This window comes from Chiloscyllium punctatum, chromosome 20 (genome assembly GCF_047496795.1).
Source record: "Chiloscyllium punctatum isolate Juve2018m chromosome 20, sChiPun1.3, whole genome shotgun sequence".
NCBI classification, from domain to species: Eukaryota; Metazoa; Chordata; class Chondrichthyes; order Orectolobiformes; family Hemiscylliidae; genus Chiloscyllium; species Chiloscyllium punctatum.
This window is the reverse complement of record NC_092758.1, coordinates 35160929-35181226: the sequence shown is the minus strand read 5'-3', so window position 1 is coordinate 35181226 and position 20298 is coordinate 35160929. Positions and strand designations below refer to the sequence as shown.

The 20298-nt window shown below is 38.2% G+C and overlaps 1 protein-coding gene across 3 annotated transcripts in view; it reads left to right on the top strand.

Moving 5' to 3' along the window:
* The first annotated feature begins 462 nt into the window (after nucleotides 1-462).
* Nucleotides 463-20298, top strand: part of LOC140492029 (tachykinin-like peptides receptor 99D) — a 59495-nt gene continuing 39659 nt past the window's right edge. The window contains exons 1-2 of one of the 3 annotated variants that reach the window (XM_072590666.1): nucleotides 469-507; nucleotides 2399-2567. The gene's annotated coding sequence lies outside the window, so the exon portion shown is untranslated. Of the gene's footprint in view, nucleotides 508-2398; nucleotides 2568-20298 lie in introns of all 3 variants that reach the window. The other 2 variants (XM_072590665.1, XM_072590664.1) reach the window with 2 other exon arrangements.

Below are 20298 nucleotides of genomic sequence, written 5' to 3'. Positions count from 1 at the left end.
CTGTAAACTTCAAATATGAAGCAATTCAAATACACTTTGTTTGAATGTGGTAAGGGGAGGGAATTTTCTTTTTTGTTATTGTCCTTTTAACAGAGCGAAAATCAAATATTTTGGTGCATCAATGATAATCAAAATTCATTTTTATAAATATTGACATTACTAATACCCAAGGAGAAATCTAATAGCATTTTGTGAAAGTGTGAAACAGGTTCAAGAGACAAGAACATGAGAAACGAATTCAAAGATAATGCAGAGAGCATTCAACATAAAGGACTGGGGAGCCAGGATCTGAAAGAAGCACAAAGAAAGAAAATATCGATGGACTGTTCAAAATCAGAAAGTACAGAATTATTCTGATGCAGCTGATTGGCTGTGAATAGCTTTTTACAGCTTGACTGACAGCATACTCAGAATCTGGGGTTTGTATAAGGGCGAATGAAGTGAGTGCTTAGAACAGCTCAACAGTAACTCGACAAACCATTCAACCAAAGCCATCATAAGGGAAAGGTAAATATCTTATGAATATAATTATTTAATGACTCCTTCATAACAGTTGAAGTGAAAGGTTTAGGATAAGCAGTGCTGATAATTATGTTAACAGGAATTATATTTGTTGTTACTGGTGTATGGCAGAGTATTGAATCTGAATGGGCAGTGTGGATGAAAGGAGTAGCTGGGGTGAGTGGTTGCAATTTGTGTCTTGATAGTAATTATATGAGTTCAGTACCTAATCTGATTGAGATAGATCTGTGGTTTCAGTTTACAGATGATTCCAGGTAAACCTGATAGGAGTTTCAGCTATTCTTTTCATTACAGGCAAAATAATGTTTGTAGTATTCATTGAAAATGGAAGGTATTGTTGAATTCAGTCCCGAATCTTGCAATTCTATTTAAAAAGAATATTTAACCACTTGGAGGTGACAACAATTCTAAGCAGGCAAAATTATGAGCATAACACATCAGCTAAATTTGGGAATATCATTTATCTAATTGTTGTAATTCAGTGGCCTCTCTATCGGTCTAAATTCACTTTCACACCACAACTATCCTGAACTGAACAACAAACCTTTCATCCCATGTCAATAGTTAAAAATCTTGGTAATATATCTCTTCTTCACAACTAAACATTCAATCCAAATTAAATAAGAGATTGTTAAAATCATCACCTCAGTGACTCTAAAGTATAAGCATCATCTTTATCTAAAGGATAGTAAGATTGACTCCTTGTCTGTGCTCAGGGATAGCTAATATCAATCTATCAGGTCGGTTGTAGAACCAGCACTTTTGTGAACACAATTAAGCAAGGTGGAAATCAAAAATGAATCTGCTGTTGAACCATATTATAAGTACTGGTGCATGGATAATTGTTGAGGTATTCAAAGGTATTGGATGAGTATTTGAATAGAAATAACGTGCAAGGAGAAAAAGTAGAATTTTGGCAATAGTTAATGGTAATCATTTGAAAGACCCAGTGCAGACATAGTGGGCTGAATGACCTCCTCTGCACAGCAGCACTTTTGCAATTGTGGGACGATAGGAATAGAATAAGCCTTGTCTGTGATGCCCTCTGTGGTTGAACATCCAATAAAAGCTTACTGTTAAACCTTGTGTGAATCAACCCAAAATGGCCATAATTACAAGACAGCACATTGTTCTTTGAAGCACAAGGCAGGAAAGAGGAGACAAGTCTATTACAAGAAATGAAGCAATTTGAAAGAAATTTTTGAAACATGCAGATAATGGTTATGCTCAATTGATGGAATTGTTTTTAATGATAATATACTGTTTATTCATTAAATCATTTCTATCTATAATTTCTTAGTTTTAAATGAAAGTTTTGCAAACTGATTCTTGTCTTGAATGTGGGACATATGGTACAAGGATTTAAATTGTTGCAATTTCTTTTGCATGTTGCTTACACCTAACAAAGCATGGCTCTTCTAGATCCCCCAAAATACTTTTAAAAATTTGTCTGATTCCTTTTATCTTGAAAATGCTTCCTTTTGCCGTCAGGTCAGCAGGTTATCCGAAAGCAAGTTATGAAAGGATTCTTTTTGTAAAAGGACCTTTTGGCAGTGTCTCTACTTTTGGTAGGTTGGGTTCAAGTCCCAACTGTCCCAGATTACATGTCTGAGCATGTTGATTTTTTTTGAAAGTCCATAACAACTCAGAGCTTGTACTCAAAACTTGGCTCAATACTGGAACTTCCTGTGCAAATGGGTGAGAGTGAAGGAAGAAGATGTTCTTCCAAAGGAAGTGTAACAAATTGGTGAACAAGATGTAGGTTAAACGAGTACTTTATGAAGGGGAGCTGCAAAATACACATTTAAGGTGGTACTTAACCACATGGGCAGGAAAAGCCTTCGATTTAATCTGTGCTTTCTTTTTCCAAGAAAAGATCTTGGCCAAATGAAATGCTAAAATGAAAATGCTAAAATAAACCACATAATTCCCAGACTGAGAAGTGGAGAAAACAACTAAGATTCCCTTTCCCGATCAGCATCTAGACATCTGGTTAAGAAGTGCACTACTGTGGCCACCGGATCAGGTTAACATCAGATTGAAAGGTATGATACTCTTCCACATTGCAAATTGTAAACTAACACTCTCTGCACTCAGATTTAAAGAACAATCATTGGGATGAGATAGTGGGGAAGTGCTGGTGCCTATGGAAACAGCCAGGTCCTTTCAATTGAGTGGAAAGATCGAAGAAAAATGCATAACCAGCTGCTACTATTCCATTCCTTGTGCCAGCCAGCTGAAGTAGATGAAATTCATTATCAGTAACTGTGCAAAAAATTGTAAGGTGTAGAAATCCCATTGTCCTGCCACATTGATTTTCTGGTAAATTTAGCAGGACAAATTGCAACCCAAAGTACCTAACAAAACAACTTATCAATAATTATCTATCTGAGTCACACTGCTGACATTGGAACGCTAGTTGCAGTACATAATTAAAGAATCTTCAATGACTATACACCAGAGAGTGGTTCAGTAATGATATCTGCCTGTGTAAGCGTGTAGTCTGCATTCATACATTTTGATTAGCTTTCTGTTGCAGCTTTTAGCACAGTATTCTAAAAACGTTTTCCAAACTGGACCAGAAATAATTGTGCTCTTTGCATAAAAGGTCAAATATAATATTGTACAGCTATTGCTTAGTTTGTTGCAAATGAACTAGTCTTGTATGGTTCCTGCATAGTGCTAGTTTGCAAATAAATTAATTCACCTTAAAAAAAAGCATTTGTACATGGGGCATTACCAGCTAATTAAATGCGTGTGCTTATCAAGAAGGCAAGATACAGAATCAAATTTAAATTTATAAAGTGGTTGTTTAATGCTGGGTCATTTTGAATTGGCACATAATCTTGTTTTTAACAGAAAGCATTCATTCTGACAGGGAAATTGTATAAATTATTAAAATAAATAAATTTGACTTTGTAGAGTGTGTTGAAGTACCAAAGCTATGCAAGGGAGTTGAAATTTAGTTTAACTACTTTCCCACTAAAATTATTATGCAAGTAATAGCCACAGATGTTCTCAAGTATAGCCTTCGTATGTATGTTCAGTGGAAAACTGCAGGCACCCCTTAGAAAGATGGCATAACTTAGGGGTATTTAAAACTCATGCCTAGATGTTACAGAGGATGAGCACGGAATCTTCTCTGAAATGCAACCTCTTTGCTTCTATAACATTACACAGACAGCAAGTCAGGATGAGGCATAGACAATTCTTCACAAAGAAAGACATAATGTCAGCTGCCTGGAGAACTTTGCAGAAACCTAGAAGGTGGTTCAATGCCAACCTTTCTTAGTCACAGAGGAGAGAAACCATCGGGAAAAGGGAAATGTGAAAACACACGCTATTTTCATCTCTTCAAAATATGGCATATTGTCTAGCTGCAAAATAGGTGTTATATTTGAATTAGGTTAACAACGAATGGAAAATACAAACTAGTACCCTGTTCAGATCATTCTGTCAAGAATTAAATTAAAAAGCATAATTGTCATGATTCCAAATGAATAAACATTACTGAAATTACCTATGCTTTAAATGACTATAGTCAAGTTTCATATGAAAAATGTCAAAAATATTGAGATTAAAAAGAGTTCATACTCGTGTTAAATGTAGTAGTTACTATAATCATGGATATCAATATCAAAAACAAAACAAATGCAAATGTTTCCAGCTACAAATGCTTTTGCTGTCACAGATGAGTCTGAGAGTACCTAATCTGGTACCCTAGTGCTCAGAGACTAATAAACCTTATGTAATTATGTATCGCCTGTCAGTCGGGTAATGATTTCATTACATTCAATAATCTTCCAGCGAGAATTATATTGTACAAATCGATTGAGCATATTGTTTTTTGAAGGCTGCCACAATACGTGCCTCTCACTTAAAAAAGACTCAAAATAGAACAAAATACCTCTGGCAACTCCAGGCAATCTAGCCATATGGAGGCAAGTTACTTCAAGGCTGTAATCTTATTCCAAAATTCAGATGACAGTTATAAAATGTTCCAACTGTTGGCTCTGATGCCTACAACATCAGAAATATGCTATTAAATTATAGCTTCAAACTTGCCCTTACTACACAAGCTCTTTAATTAGGTTGCAGACTGTTACTTTTCTTCCCTATTTTGTAGAACTCTCTCCTAGCAACAAATATTAATTGTTATAGCAATGTACCATTTGAACCTTTCAGTTGCAAATAAGTTATACCTCCCCTCTCCAATCTGTGAATCCATTTTCCTTAAAAGCTGACAAAAATATAAATACTTACAAGTACAACGGAAATGTAACAAATAGGTGAACTCAATTATTTCGGTGTCAAAATGCCTTTTTAGGCCTATTCTTGGTGTATAAGTTACCTCCAACCCCATTTACAGCCAGTAAATGCACTTTCAGGGCTATACTGTAGTTAAATAAAACATTGATCTCGGATTACCAGCTCTGACATACATGTTTACATTAATACTTACCTATCAGTTGGTGCTTGGGATCAAGCAGCGGGTACAAGCTCTGTTGCCAAGGAGAGGGGTTGACATTTAAGCCATGTCCGCACAGAGATGACCCCAGCTGGTGACTGATGAAGTGAAATAGGTTCTCCTGTAAAAATAATGAGTGTGAAGCTAGTTTCAAGCTCAAAATCATAACGTTTACCAACTTGTCAAAACACTGCGCTGCGGCAAGGAAATTCAGTGTTATTGAGAAACAAGTGCTAGAAATTTAGGAGAAGGAATCTGCCCTGAAGATGCCTCAGACCAAATGGCCGTGCTCCAGAGTGGGATTCCCAAGATGATTTCGGAGCAGAACTGACTCCGGATGAATTCAATAACATCTTTACTTTGGCTGCGGAAGATGGTTTTTTTCAAACATTATGATTGTGGTTCAGACTATCCTTTGTAGAATCATTTCACTAATAAAACATATCACATCAACTTAATTTGGATTACTGGTGGGTTTTTTTCATATTTTAGAATGGTGACCACCTATACTAACAGCAACAGTTCACATTTTTTTACACAGCTGACTGGAAGTGTCTCTGCTGCCGGTCTAGAAGGTCCAGGTTCAATTCCACCTCCAGAGATGATGACCATGGCATGAGCCATACCACACTGAAACTGCATGTGGAGCAATTTATGTTCTACAGAGTCTGAAAATCATGAGGGGCATGGATAGGCTAAATAGATAAGGCCTTTTCCGGGGAAGGGGGGGGGCGGGCTGTCCAGAAATAGAGGGCATAGGTTTAGGGTGAGAGGGGAAAGAGGGACCTAAAGGGCAATTTTTTCATGCAAAGGGTGATTTGTGTATGGAATGAGCTGCCAGAAGATGTGGTGGAGACTGCTACAATTACAACATTTAAAAAATATCTGGATGAGTATATAAATAGAAAGGGTTTAGAGGGATTTGGGTCAAGTGCTGGCAAATGGAGCTAGATTAGGTTGAGATAGCTGGTTGGCATGAATGAGTTGGACCAAAGGATCTGTTTCCATGCTGTACATCTCTATGACTCTATAGTCCATCATGATTCTGTAAAGGTTGCACAATCACTTCTCCTAACTTTTCTTCGTGCTCAAAGATGAATAGAATGCCACAGAAATTCCTGTCAGTGGCAAAGTGCATTGCTGCTGCCAATGAAGATCTTTGCAACTGAAAATATTGCCTGTTTCTTCTGGGATCTTCCAATTCCAGTTGACAAAGAAATGAACATTGCAGTATCCAGAGGATGGAGCAATATTGCGGAAAGGAGAAGGCACACATCCATTCTACAACAGCAGCTGCTATATTCAGGTAAATTTCTAAAGGCCCAGTCTTGTAATGAATGAGTGTTGGATTTGTGAATGAGTGAGTGAATGGGAAGGTGGTTGAGGTCAGTAGTTGGTAATTGGGTAAGTGGGTAGTCAGGTCAGGGATAGCCAGGTGGTCAAGAATAGTCAGGTTGTGCTGGGGCCATCTGTGGATGGATCTTTGGGTCTAGTTCAGATGGTCAAGAGAATAGACTGGTGAGTGTGTGGTTGGCTGTAGTTGGGAGGGACTCAGGTGATATGCGAAGTTGTTTCGGTTATTTGGGGATTAATTGGGTGGGTGAAGGTAGTTTGGTCCAGTTGAAGATCATTGGATAGTCCGGGGGTCGGAGTCACGTGCGCAGCTGCTTGCTTGAGTTGGGAGGTAGTTGAGTTAGGTTCAAGGTTAGTTGGTTTCTTGCTTAAGTAGTGGATAATTGGATTAATTCAGGGAGTATCTCGGTGGTCAGGAGGTTGGGCAGGAGATTAGGTGTGTAATTGAATGGTTAGTGGGTTGGATAGTTGAGGCAGTCTTACCCAACGCTTTCATCAGGATCTTAATTTTGAGCATTTCCAGGTAAGTTGTGCATATCCATCTTAAATCTCCACCCTAAGTTCAAGGCAGACACATTCAAGGAAGGTCCTGAACAGTGAGGAGTCAGCACATCAAAAGTTTATATTTCTGGACAATTTCCAAGTGCCCTGTCAGAACTTTCACAGGACCCTACTGCACCATCCAGACGCTGGGAAATTTAAGCCAATCTTGCCCTAACGATTCAATTGTTTTAAATATTTCTGAGTTGTTTTGTATTTTTGTCTCATATAAAATAAAATTGTTGATTTGGCTTGTGTTGCCTCTTTGAGGAGAGTCTGTTATTTACGTGTTCCCTCATGATAACTAGGAGCAAGCAATCATTCAGAATGCTTACCACTGATGCCGATTCATTAGTTTCCAGCCTGTGTGTACCCTTTGTACTTCTCTTCCCTGATTACATGATTAAAGTTGGAATACTATTTTTACTATTTCCCTTTTGGTCTCTGCAGTTACATTTATGTAAAATTCTCTTGCCATTCTGATCAATTTTTAAATTAATCCATCCATGCTCTTACATTAATTTCAGCAAACGGTTTCTCCTATCGCCCTTTAAGATTTGTAGAGATAACTTTTCCTCTTTTTCACCTTTAGTTTAGATATTGGTCTTTTCTGAGATGTGCTTGCTAAGTCTTAGTTTACTAATTGTAGTCATTTATTAATCTTTCAGACCCAGTATTGGTTCTTGTATAAAAGTATTCTACATTGCCTCTGCTGAAGTGTTATTCTTCCCACTCAAACTGCTTGAAAAGCTTCTTCATATATTTCAAGTTATCCATCTGCTTGTTAAACCTCTTCTCGGTAATTCCCAAGTGCAGCCACAATACTCCTTCAAGAAGATGTCACTTTCAACTTTCTAATATTTTCCAAATATGTCTATTTTGTATTTGCTTTCAGTGTTGTGAAAAGATAGTATAAATTTACTTCGCCTCACTAGAGTGTAAAAATGGCAAATGCTGTGGAACATTCTGCATCTAAACATTTTGTTATTATTGCTTCAAATTATACTTTTAGGAATATTGGGCTCTGCATCTTTTTTAGCAATCAAAATGTTGATGCCTTTCTTCAACAAATAATCTTTCCAACATATTTTTTGCAGGTCTAGCCTAGCTTCTCACATTTGGTAGTCTTTGCTAGGACTTAATCTTTGATTACATTAGACCTTTTGAATGAGTGCATTCTTTCTCGCATGGAAGTGGTCACCAATCTCAGGAGAACACATGCACACCCAACTGTGATGCAGTATCTAATGGCTGTGTCATAGCTTCCATCGCAACTCAAGATCAAGAGTTGATGCTGGGCTGCTTAGGAAGTTCAGAATGAAGTCACACAAGCTCAGACTGTTACCCTATAGATGCCAGTGTTCAAAGGGATTTGTGGGTTTTAACAGCAGTTCAGCACTCTGTCCCCTAATGTCTGTGCAAAAAGTACTGGAAACATGTGCGCAAGCTGCACATTTCTTGTGCAAGCAAAATAACTCATGATGCTGTGCAACTAAGCACTGAAGATCTGAAGTTTGCAGCCGATATATTTTAATGAAATATTTCCACAAGGGTGTAGATGACATAGTACTTTCACCAAGCCAATCAGAAAACCTAGATCATAGGGTGAATTGTCTGGGTTTACACAGCCAGCAGGTTTGGCCACCCACCCATGGTGTCCATTGAGAAAATCTGACTTTCAATCCACTTGAGAGTCCTGGTTGACAGTACAAATTCACAAAACAACTTTACATGTCCCCATTCTCTGATATCAACAATGGTTCAAAGGGTTACACTCTTGTGTTTGTCCAGGAAGTTTGTGAACTCTGGCACACCAAGATTGTGGCAGTGTCAGTGAGGTGGGCCCAGCAGTGAGTGATGGTGTTGGAGCGTGATGACTTTGACATTGGTTGGTCCAATGCAGGTGGCGTTGGTGAGCCCAGCTCAAGACTCATGGCCATGGCAAGGATGATCTGGACATTTTCATTTCCTTTTGTTCCTGTTTTGTTAATTTTGGCTCTTGTTTGTAATTCTAATTATTGTATTCTACAATGGTATCGGAAAGTAGTGACTCTCTATGCTATACACTGTACTCGTATACTCTTGTACTCAGGTACATGTGATAATAGAATCTAATCTAGCCTTTGCCATTTCTCCAATTAAATGAAATCCAACTTTGAACATCCACTTCAAGAATGCCAATGCATCACATCGAGATCACCCTCCTTTCCAAAGCATTAAAAGTGTTTTTATAAACACAATGCCAACATGTTTTGGTGTATTCAATATGTCACTTCTTGAAGTTAAAGTGCTGCTCCACATTGAATTACATACTAACAGCATTAAATTCATTTTGTGATGAAGTCAAAGCCAGAAGGAGATATTAATTATACTCGATGATAAACAGTAATAATAAACCCAGGTCAAGTGTGATAACTTGCATAAGAAGCACAGTTCCTTTTAACTCATTCTACTCACAGTGCTCCTTTTAAGTAAATTTAATCATCACATCTTCAAGAAATTTTCCTTACTCTACAGAGTCTCTGTTTGTTATGTCTTCTATTTGCTCTTACAGGGGTAACAATGATCATTTTCTTTCCACAATTAATTCAATAATGTTACCTAATAACTTGATCCTGGAAAGTTTTAAATTACAACAATTCAAATTTATAAAGCCCTTTTTGCAGTAAAGCACCCAGAAGCACTCATCACATTATTAATGAAAATTTGACACAAGTCATCTGAGAAAATATTAGGGCAGATGGCCAAACACTTCATCATTGAGGTAGAGTAATTAAAATCAGGGTTTGCACAAAAGGCCAAAATTGGAATGGAACAGCATCCTGAGGATTGTGGGGAGAAGCAAAGATGAGAAGGGGTGAAGACATAGAGAGATTCAAAAACAAGGATACAACAGGAGCAGCATGGTGGCTCAGTGGTTAGCACTGCTGCCTCACAGCACCAGGAACCCAAGTTTGATTCCAGCCTTGGGTTACTGTGTGGAGTTTGTACATTCTCCCTTTGTCTGTGTGGGCTTCTTCCAGGTGCTCCAGTTTCCTCCCACAATCTGCAGATTAGGTGAATTGGCCATGCTAAATTGCCCATAGTTCAATATGGAGAATGGGTCTGGGTGGATTACTTTTCAGAAGGTTGGTGTGGACTTGTTGGGTCGAAGGGCCTGTTCCACCACTGTATGGATTCTACACAAACATTTAAAACTGAGGCATTACTGAATCAGAAACCAATGTAGGTCAGCAAGCACAGCGATAGATAATATCTGTTTAATACTTGGTATTTAGATTATGGCAACAGAACTTTGGATGATGTTACATTGACAAAAAGTGGAAGATGTAGGCCAACCAGGAGTGCATTGGATAGCCAGTGCTATCTCTAAAATAAAGTGAATTCTTCATAATGAGACAGTGCAGCAGCTTTTGCTAACATGGGAAGAAAACACATCATTTTTGAACTTCTTCTTTCAAACTGATGTGAATGAATTGTTTTCTCTATCTTTTCTATAAAAGGTGATGCACAAGAATAATTTCCTGTCATGGGAAAATATGAACAGGAGAAGGCCTTTCAGTCCATTGAGCCTGCTTCCCATGTCACATCATCATGGCAGATCAAAGTCTTCAATGCCTTTCATACACACTACCTCATAATCCATTAAACCATTGGTAATCAGTAATCTATCAATCTCTACCTTAAACGTAAGCAAAGACTAAGATACCACAGATAGAGAATTCCAAAGTTCACAACCCTCTGCGTAAACAACAATCTCCTCATTTTGGTCCTTAGTGGTATCCCTCTTGTTTTGAAACTGTGCCCTCTGGTTCTCTAACCAGGGGGAAATATCTTATCTGCATTTATCCTGTTAAATATCCTTTTAAATATTTTATAGTTTAATGAGATCACCTCTCACACTTTGAAATTCTACAGAATGTAGATCCAAACTGCCCAATCTCTCTTCATAGGACAGTCCGCCCAATCCCAAGAATAGGTTTGCTGAACAGTCATCGCATTCCTAATAGGCGAGCTAATACATAGTGGTACTTTGGTGGACCCTGGTAACACTCTGGAGACCTGCGTTTAAGTCCTGCCATGACAGATGGTGGAATTTGAATTCAATAAGAATCTGGAATTAAGAGTCTGACAATGACCATAAAGCTATTATTGATGGTTGGAAAAACCTAACTGGTTCACTGATGGAAGGAAACTGCAATCCTTACCTTGTCTACTTGTGACTCCATGCCCATAGCAATGTGGTTGACTCTCAACTACCCTCTGGGCAATTAGGGATGGGCAATAAATTCTGGCATAGCCTGCATTGCCCGTGTGCCATGAATGAAGATACAGTACTCTAGTTGCAGTCTAATCACGATTCTATACAATTAAAATGGACTTCACTACTTCTGAACTCAAATCCTTTTGTGATCAAGATTAACGTTCCATCAGCTGTCTTGTCAGTAGCGGGATATACAATGCTTTAGTCACAAGTGACACTTGAGGGAAATATTGTGTTGGGCAGCCGTTGTAAACCCTTTGGTTGGATCTAGAATGGGAAGGCAAGTTTTGAAGTTAATTCTTAAAGAGCAATTGAATAAGATAGTTGATGAGAGCAAGGAATGGAGATGAGGGCTGTGCTCTAAGATAGTGACAGATACCACAATAATTGTAAATTGAGAGAGAGAAATATGCAGTGAGACCCATGAGTCCTCAGAACCAGCTGATGAAGGTAAGTTTGCAGGTGCAGCAGTTGGCCTTCATAGCGAGAGAATTATAGTACAGAAGCTGGCATATCCTGCTGCATTTATACAGGGCCTTGATAAGACCACACCAGGAGTATTGTGTGCAGTTTTGGTCTCCATATTTGAGGAAGGATGTTTTGCTATTAGAAGCAGTGTAGCGAAATACTATCAGGCTTATTCCTGGGATGACATGACTCGCAACCTCACAGAAGTTGAATCACTTAGCATTATATTTGCAGAAGCTCAGAAGAGTGAAAAGGATCTCACAGAAAGCTCAAAACTTCTAACAGGAGTGGACAGGGTAAATGCAGGAAGTGATGTCCCTGATAGTGAGTGTATCTAAAACCAAGGGTAACAGTCAAGGGTATGGGATAAACCGAGATGAGGAGAGAGGAGTGAGCCAGTGAAATTCATTATCATAGAAAGCAGTCGTGGCCAATATATTGTATGATTTCAAGAAGGGGTTGGATATTAACTGAAGGTTAAAGGGACAAAAGAATACGGGGATAAAGCAGGAACAGGCTCTTGAGTTGGATGATCAGCCATGATAATGAATTGCGGACCAAGCTTGAAAGGCCAAATGGTCTAATCTTAATCCTATTTTCCATGTTTCTATGTAATTGATTATATGAGAAGAGGTGGCAAAGGGACAGAAAAAAGCTGTAGTTTACTCTTGAGGAATTGGAGCTGGTGTGTAATAGTACAAACTGTTAAGAACTCACTTTGCTGTCTTCCATAATTTTGCTCATTTCACGAACAATATATAGAAACTGAATCCATGCTTGGTGGACATTTTCCATTTGCTTCAATATCCTTTACATTATTGTCCCCCAATACTTTCAATATATCATCTTGTCATTTTCAAGTAATACAACTTTTAGAATAAGACAGATTATCTTTCTTTGTCAAATAAAAGACTTTTTCAATGACTGTTCATGAAGATGCAGTTCGTTTCAAAACATACAGTCCTTTTTATATGATTTTAAAGCAGAAAAGCTACCTATAATTATTTCTGTTTCTCTTCTTATTGAATTGCTCATGTACCATTTAAAATAGAAAATGAAAACATTGGTAGGTGAAGACAGCAGCTTTTAATACTGACAGAGATTCTTTAATGAACCAGGAGTATACTCAAGTGTAAGGCAGTGATCTGTACATCAATGGACTGGTCACTTTTGTTAAAGGGTATTAGAAAGACTGTAATTTTCTAATCTTGCAATACAGAGTCCTTTGTATTTCCTTAGCTATCCCTCACCAAAGTCTTATTGGCTGTTTCTTTGAATAGGCCTATAGTGCTGTGTGCTAGTGGCATAAGCTAATGGGAGCCTTTTTGAGGCGGGTGCACAAGTCAGAAGCCTCAAAGAGAGGAAAAGCATTATTTTGTTCTTTAAACTGAAAGAAAAAGAAAAAGTAAGAAATCATGGCCATCAAGGTAGTTAGGCGGTTAGTATTGTCCCACTGCAGTCTTTTGCCACCTAAGTGCCTTCTTCGTTGCACATAAGACCATGTTTTCTTTCACTGGTGTACTTTGCTGGTGCTTCAGTGACAATGATAAAAGGCCGCGTGGCTGCTTTCCTTCTTAATCAGGTGGACAATTTGTTCCTACTCGGTGTGTTCTCACTCTGTGCCATGAGTCAGGCTTTCAGTAGTTTTATTGACAGACCATTGCTAAACTTTTGCTTACCGTTCCTTTATCCATTGTGTGGTGAGGTGCTGGAATTGATTTCCACAATACTCAACTGGCTTCAACTTTGTGCAAATACTTGCGGGACTAGAATTATTTTCACTGCAGCAAAGAAAGCCAAAAGGCATGGAATTCTTAAGTAATTGTTAAAATTTTGTTTGGATGAATAGGAATTGGTGGTTAATATTTTATTAACTCTTGAGGGAGAAGATATAGGATTTTTGGGAGACCAGGGGACTGTGGATTTTGTTTACATTATGAAGCAAAGGTACAATTAGCAAAGAAGGCACTAAACATCTCACTTAGTATTTAGGAATAGAAATTGATTTTGGACAGTGATGCAAAATAGGTGGTATTAGGTCGTTCACTTATCTTACATTCAATTCTATTGAACATTAGGTGCTGTGAATAATTTCTTCCCTACAGACTAGATCATTTCACAACTCCCTACATTATACTCCATTTACTAGTTTGTTCTTGCTTAATCAACCTGTCTCATGCTTTGAAATGTCTTCATGTTATCTTCACCTTGTGTGGACCTTATGCAATATCTTCAGAAAATCCAAAAATACAAGTATATGCCTATGGAATTCACTGCCACGGAGCGCAGTGGAGGTAGAGATTGATAAATATTTTAATCTCGCAAGGAATTAAGGGATATGGGGAGAGTATGGGTAAGTAGCATTGAAATGCCCATCAGCCATGATTGAATGGCGGAGTGGACTCGATGGGTCGAGTGGCCTTATTTCCATCCTATTTCATATGGTCTTATTGTCTTATATTACACCCAGTGCAATATAACCTGTCTACCTTGTCAGTTCTATTCTCAAAAAAACTCAAATAGACTTGGTTCTTTTTCCCCAAAACCATGTTAACTCTGTCTAATCATATTATGATTTTTATTTTGTGCATTTGTTACCCTGTTCTTACTAACAGATCCTAACATTTTCCATCACTCTAATCTTCTCCACTTCTGCAACTTTACTTGAGCTGTCTATACTTCTGATTCTGGCCTTTAGAACATCTCAAATTCCTGTACTTTCTGCTGTTCAAGTCTTATATTCTGGAATTTCATTCTTTAACCTTGCTGCCACTTCAGCTGATGTTTCACTTTTAAGATCCTACTTTGATCAACTCTTCTAATGACACCTTTTTGGGATATTTTATCTGTTTACATTCATATATTTTTCCATGTTCAAAGGTGTCAAGTGAATAAAAGTTGTTGTTAATCCTGTCCCTATGCTCGTCACGTCGCTGTTCTGTCGTGTTGTATTACATCATAGATCTGAAAGAGCTAATGTTGGAGATTGCGTTAAACACCACCTTATCTGATAACGTCATACAGTTTTAGATGGAGAATTAGGAGACCAGCTTGAGATCCAGAATGCAAAAACACACGTGGAAAATGAACTGGGAATTTTGTCAGTGCCTTGATGAACATTCCTCCTTCAAGCAATCCAAAAAAAAAATTGGTCATTTATTGCTACTTGTAGATGTTGTACCTGTCTAAACAGTAAATGTCACTGTGTAGTGATTACTTGAGTTGCTTCTGTTAAAATAAGGTATGATTTAAAACGTAAATGAATCTGTCTCCTTCCTTTCAAAAAAAAGAGCTTAGCCTTTCTGAATAATCTTGTAACATCGAAGGTTATCCAATTTTACACAATTAATCAAATCTAACAAATTATGTTACTTCAGCAAAATTTCTGCCATTATCACAAGTATATATTTATTCTTTTAACCACTTTTAAAATGATGGGAACTGCACAACGTTTGGGGTGGCACAGTGACTCAGTGGTTAGCACTGCTGCCTCACAGCGCCAGGGACCTGGATTTGATTCCAGCCTCAGGCGACTGTATGGAGTTTGCACATTCTCCCCGTGTCTGCATAGGTTTACTCAGGACTTCCTCTCTGGAATATCCACAGTCCAAAGATGTGCAGGTTGGGTGAACTGGCCATACTAATTTGCCCATAGTGTTCAGGGATGTGTAAGTTTGGTGCCATAGTCAGGGCAATGCAGAATAATAGGGGAGGGGAATGGGTCTGGGTGAGTTACTCTTCGGAGGGTTAGTGTGGACTTGTTAGGCTAAATGGCCTGTTTCCACACTATAGGGATTCAATTAACTGTCGAAAGGCTGTTTCACACATACGTTTCTCCATGGCAGATTGGAAAGAGTTCTGAGAAATTTGGATAAGTAATTTATCGCCTCTGTCGGAGATGACAAAGATTTGCTTAAGAATGACAAATTCCATTTTGGCTGGAATGCTTTTTCCTTTTGCCATGCATTTACTTCCAGTTTTTGTCTTCTCCTCCACAAGTTTTTAACCACTGCATACATTTTACCAAGGTTTCCATTTATACTGTTCTTTGTGTTAAACTGACTTGCTGCGTTCTCCCGCATTTTACAGGAAAGATTTTGTGAAAAATAGAAAGGGTTTTGGCCTCCTGGTGCTCTGCACTTGAATTTAAATACCAAAACCACTTAAAACAAAAATTGCTCTCCTGTTGGCCACTTACATTGTTGAAATAAATGCCTCTGATGCACAGAATACGCACATTATTAATAAGCATGAGTTTGAAGATTACTAATTATCTAGGGGGACTTTTTATCTTGCAGGCAGCAACATCTTAAAGTCCGTTGAGTGACAACATAAATACAGTTGTAAGTGTCTACTCTATGAGTTCATCACTGTGATATTCCAATGATTCTTTAAAAACCCAGATACTCAGGACTTCCTCTCTGGAATATTAAATGTTGGATTTTAGTACAAACTAAACATACATTTGATAAGATTATAATTTGAAGTTGAATAAACACCAGATATAAAAAGAGTCTTCTTGCTTCAAAGATAATTCAATTCTGTTTTGCAAATAATTGAAAATTAGGATAACTGTTCATGAAAAAGTGAATATATAAATAATTGAGTGACGGCCAGTTATGGAGACATGAGAATTGGTCTAACATTGATGGACTGGACAAAAGAATGTGTCGGGTAAGCAAGACTGATCAATGAAGGGCCTTCAGATGGAAAAGGTTCACGTAAAAACCAAGCATATTCTCAGAGTTACAAAAAACAAAGAATTGCTAATGCTTGAAACCTGAAACAAAAATGGTAATAGTTGGAGAAACTCAGCAGGTCCGGCAGTACCTGGGAAAAGAAAGCAAAGTCTACATTTCAGGTCCAGTGACCCTTCTTCAAAAATGGCAGAGTTTCCTGGATAATAAAGGAAATAGAGGTTAAAATAAGCAGGAAAATCTTTTTGACAAATACCAGGCACAAATACCGGAATATGGAGAGAAATTGTATAGGGATGTAATAATGGCAAATGGAAACTAGGAGAAAAAAATGGCAAGATATAAATGGAAATCCAAAAATCTTTAGAAACATTTGAAAAAAGGGTGTTAGTTAAAAGGAATGATGGGGCCAATTAATGACAAAAGGGAAATTTTCTTGTGGAGGCAGTGATCGTAGCTGTGGTCTGCTTGGCTACTTTGATCATGTATTTACAAAATAAAAGGATGAATTTGATGTCACAGTAAATGATGAGGCTGGATAAAAAATTGCATTAAAGGAGGTTCCCAGTAGTTTGGTATTAGATTTGTTAATAAGTCATCCAATCAAAATGGAATGCATTCTAAATGGCTGAAGAAAGCTCGGGTGTGGATGCCAAATGCTGTCTGTACAACTTTTCCATCTTCCTTGAACATTGGAGAGGTGCCAGTGGGCTAGAACGTTGCAACCGTGTGCAAGAAGAGAGAGAGAGAGAGAATAAACCAAGTGAACAGGCTAATTAATCTCCTATCAGGATGGAAAAATACAATAAACCATAATCAAGACCAAGATTGGAACCTGACTTGGAGTCTGTTTGCATCATGGCCACTGATTTTTCTGTGTCTGTGAAGGTAACAATGGCAAACGAGTATTGTACCCTTTAGATGTGACTGAAGGATACCTGGTAACATTAGATATAGCCAGTCAGTAGGTCAGTGCTACATTAAGTGCAATATAGATTTTATGTTTAAGTCTCTAATTTCATCTGGTTTTGATGCAGTACGTGGAGAGAATTTTTATCTATCCAGCTAGCCACCCCATGCCATGAATAATACACAGTAAATAATGGATTACACATCGTCTAGTTGTGGTTCTTTTAAATTATATAATTATAATGACAAGCACTTAAGCTTTGAGTAGTAGTGGTAGAGATTTCTTCTTAACCTTCCCGTATTTGTCTTGTTTCACTATGGTTACAATTTTATCCCCATACCAGAAAAATGTGCAACACCTCCTCATCTAATTCTGTAAACTGTTTTCTTAAAATAAAATCAGGAACCTTTATATTGATATGTTTATCACATACGTTATTGAGTATTTGTAATTTATCATGAACGATTTTTACTGTCGCTTCAATTCTCAAGGTGTCTTATGGACTACCAGACTAGCTTTCATATGATTCAGAACTAAGCCCATTATTGAACAAATTTACAATCAGTCAAAAATGAATTGGTCGACATGTCTCAACAGAGAAGCCCTATAGCTTCACACTGATTAATTGCAGTAAAACAAATTTATTTTCAGTAGATTTTAATTTAATTTTATCAGTGCATCAGGGGAATGAAGTGAAATTAATTTAATGCCACTGTATTCAAACATAGACGACGCTGATTTCAGGTCACTGGTTAGGAGGTACAGGTAATTTAAAATTATTTGTCATAATTAAAATTATATTTTTTTTCAGTGTTACTGCAAGAGTTGTTAAAATTAATAACCCTGCTTTTCAAGATGCTTGGACCCAGGAGTGTAATTTACAGTGTGAACGCTCAGCAGGTGGACAGTGGACAGTGCATGTGTTACACCCTCCTTAAGGAGTCAGTGTGGGTCCTGTGCCGTTTTGTGACAAGACCTTGTTTATATTAAATTCAACGAGTTGTCAGCATAAAATGGGCAGATATCTGCTAAAGGATCGGCTCTGGAAAGTCAGGTCTAGTGTCGAATAGATATCTTAAAGAGGTGCGGTGCATTTGGAGTAAAACGAAGCACCAAAATTTCCATATTGCTTACACCACAAAGGATATTTTCATTTTAATTTGCTCATGGGATCTGGACATCACTGGCAAAGCCAGAATGTATTGCCCATCCCTAATAGCCTTTGAATTGAGTGGCTGCACCATTTCAGGGAGCAGATTGGAGTCAACCACATTGTTGTAGATCCAGAGTCGTATGTAGACCTGACAAGAATGGCATATTTCCACCTCTAAGTGAACCAGATGGGTTTTTACGATGATTGGTCCTAAAACTGACAATGCATAGTTGTTAATAGGAAAACTTTCAAACTTTGTTGAATACAAGTTTCAACATCTGCCATGGCAGATTTGAACAGATTTGTGGGCGGCACGGTGGCACAGTGGTTAGCACTGCTGCCTCACAGCGCCAGAGACCCGGGTTCAATTCCCGCCTCAGGCGACTGACTGTGTGGAGTTTGCACATTCTCCCCGTGTCTGCGTGGGTTTCCTCCGGGTGCTCCGGTTTCCTCCCACAGTCCAAAGATGTGCAGGGCAGGTGAATTGGCCATGTCAATTGTCCATAGTGTTAGGTAAGGGGCAGATGTAGGGGTATGGGTGGGTTGCGCTTCGGTGGGGCGGTGTGGACTTGTTGGGCCGAAGGGCCTGTTTCCACACTGTAAGTAATCTAATCTAATCATACATCCCCAGGTCTGAGGTTCTGATCCAGTAATATCACCTCTACACCACCATCTCCCCAAAAATATAAGACTTTAAGACTTAAATAACAACAATCAATTTTCAAAACTACATCTACTTATCACTGACTGCAGTGGATGGTCTTTGTAATAGACACTTAACTAGAAACTTTAACAGCCACATTAGGGAGATTTAAACAATCCTTGGATGATGACGGGATAGTGTAGGGGGACAAGCTGAGAATTGTTCACAGGTCAGTGCAACATTGAAGGCCGAAGGGCCTGTTCTGCGCTGTATTATTCTATGTTCTATGTTCTAAATCGACTCACTCCCTGAATCAACAACCAAAGATCAGTGAGTGGAACCAGAAATATTGATGCTGTGAGCAAAGTTGAGAATAATGATGGAATCTGACAATAATTGACATATATTGATGACCTCCTGTGAATTTGCAGTGAGTCCTCTGCCTGCCTGAACCAATAGTCACCAAATATTGGAAAGATAACTTGGCTATTCACCCTATCCATGTCCCTTATGATTTTATAAACCTCTATAAGGCTGGACCTCAACCTCCGACACCACAGGGAAAAAAGCCCCAGCTTATTCAGTCTCTCCCTATAACTCAAACCCAGTAGTCCCAGCAACATCCTTGTATATCATTTCTGCACCCTCTCAGGTTTAACAGCATCCTTCCAACAGATGGGTCACCTGAATTGTAAGCAGTAACTTCTTTAACTTAAACAAAAGCTTTTGGAGTAACTGTTCCCTCACGCATTCTCTTTGGTAATGCTTTGACCAATCATAATCCATTTGCCAGCCTCCTGTTTTTCATGCTATATAGTAAGAAAGTTAGTATTCTTCCATCTGCTCTGAGGAGTGTAAGCCACAAAGCATCAATAGATTGTCTCTTTCTCAGCAATAATCAAATCTATGTCACTAGGGGATGGTACACAAAATCCAGGTTAGATGGGAGTCCATTGCATGTGCTTTATTAAATAATGTGCAAAGGCCTAAAATGGTTACCAGGATCTCTTTGTTCCAGAAGGAAATGTGTTGTAATCCTGAAAATAATGATTGACTCTTGAGATTGCATTCTAGAAGTGGAAAATATAGAGATGATTTGGACATAAGAAAAGGAGGAGGGATATTAAAGTTTACTGATGCTACTGAATTGAGACATGGATGCAATGAGGGAAACTTCCAAAGATTGTTGGAGGTATAAAGTCGTAGGATGGGTGTATGTAATGCACGCAGAAATATGCTTCTTTAAAGAAAATGTATCCTAAATAACAAAATCTCTGACA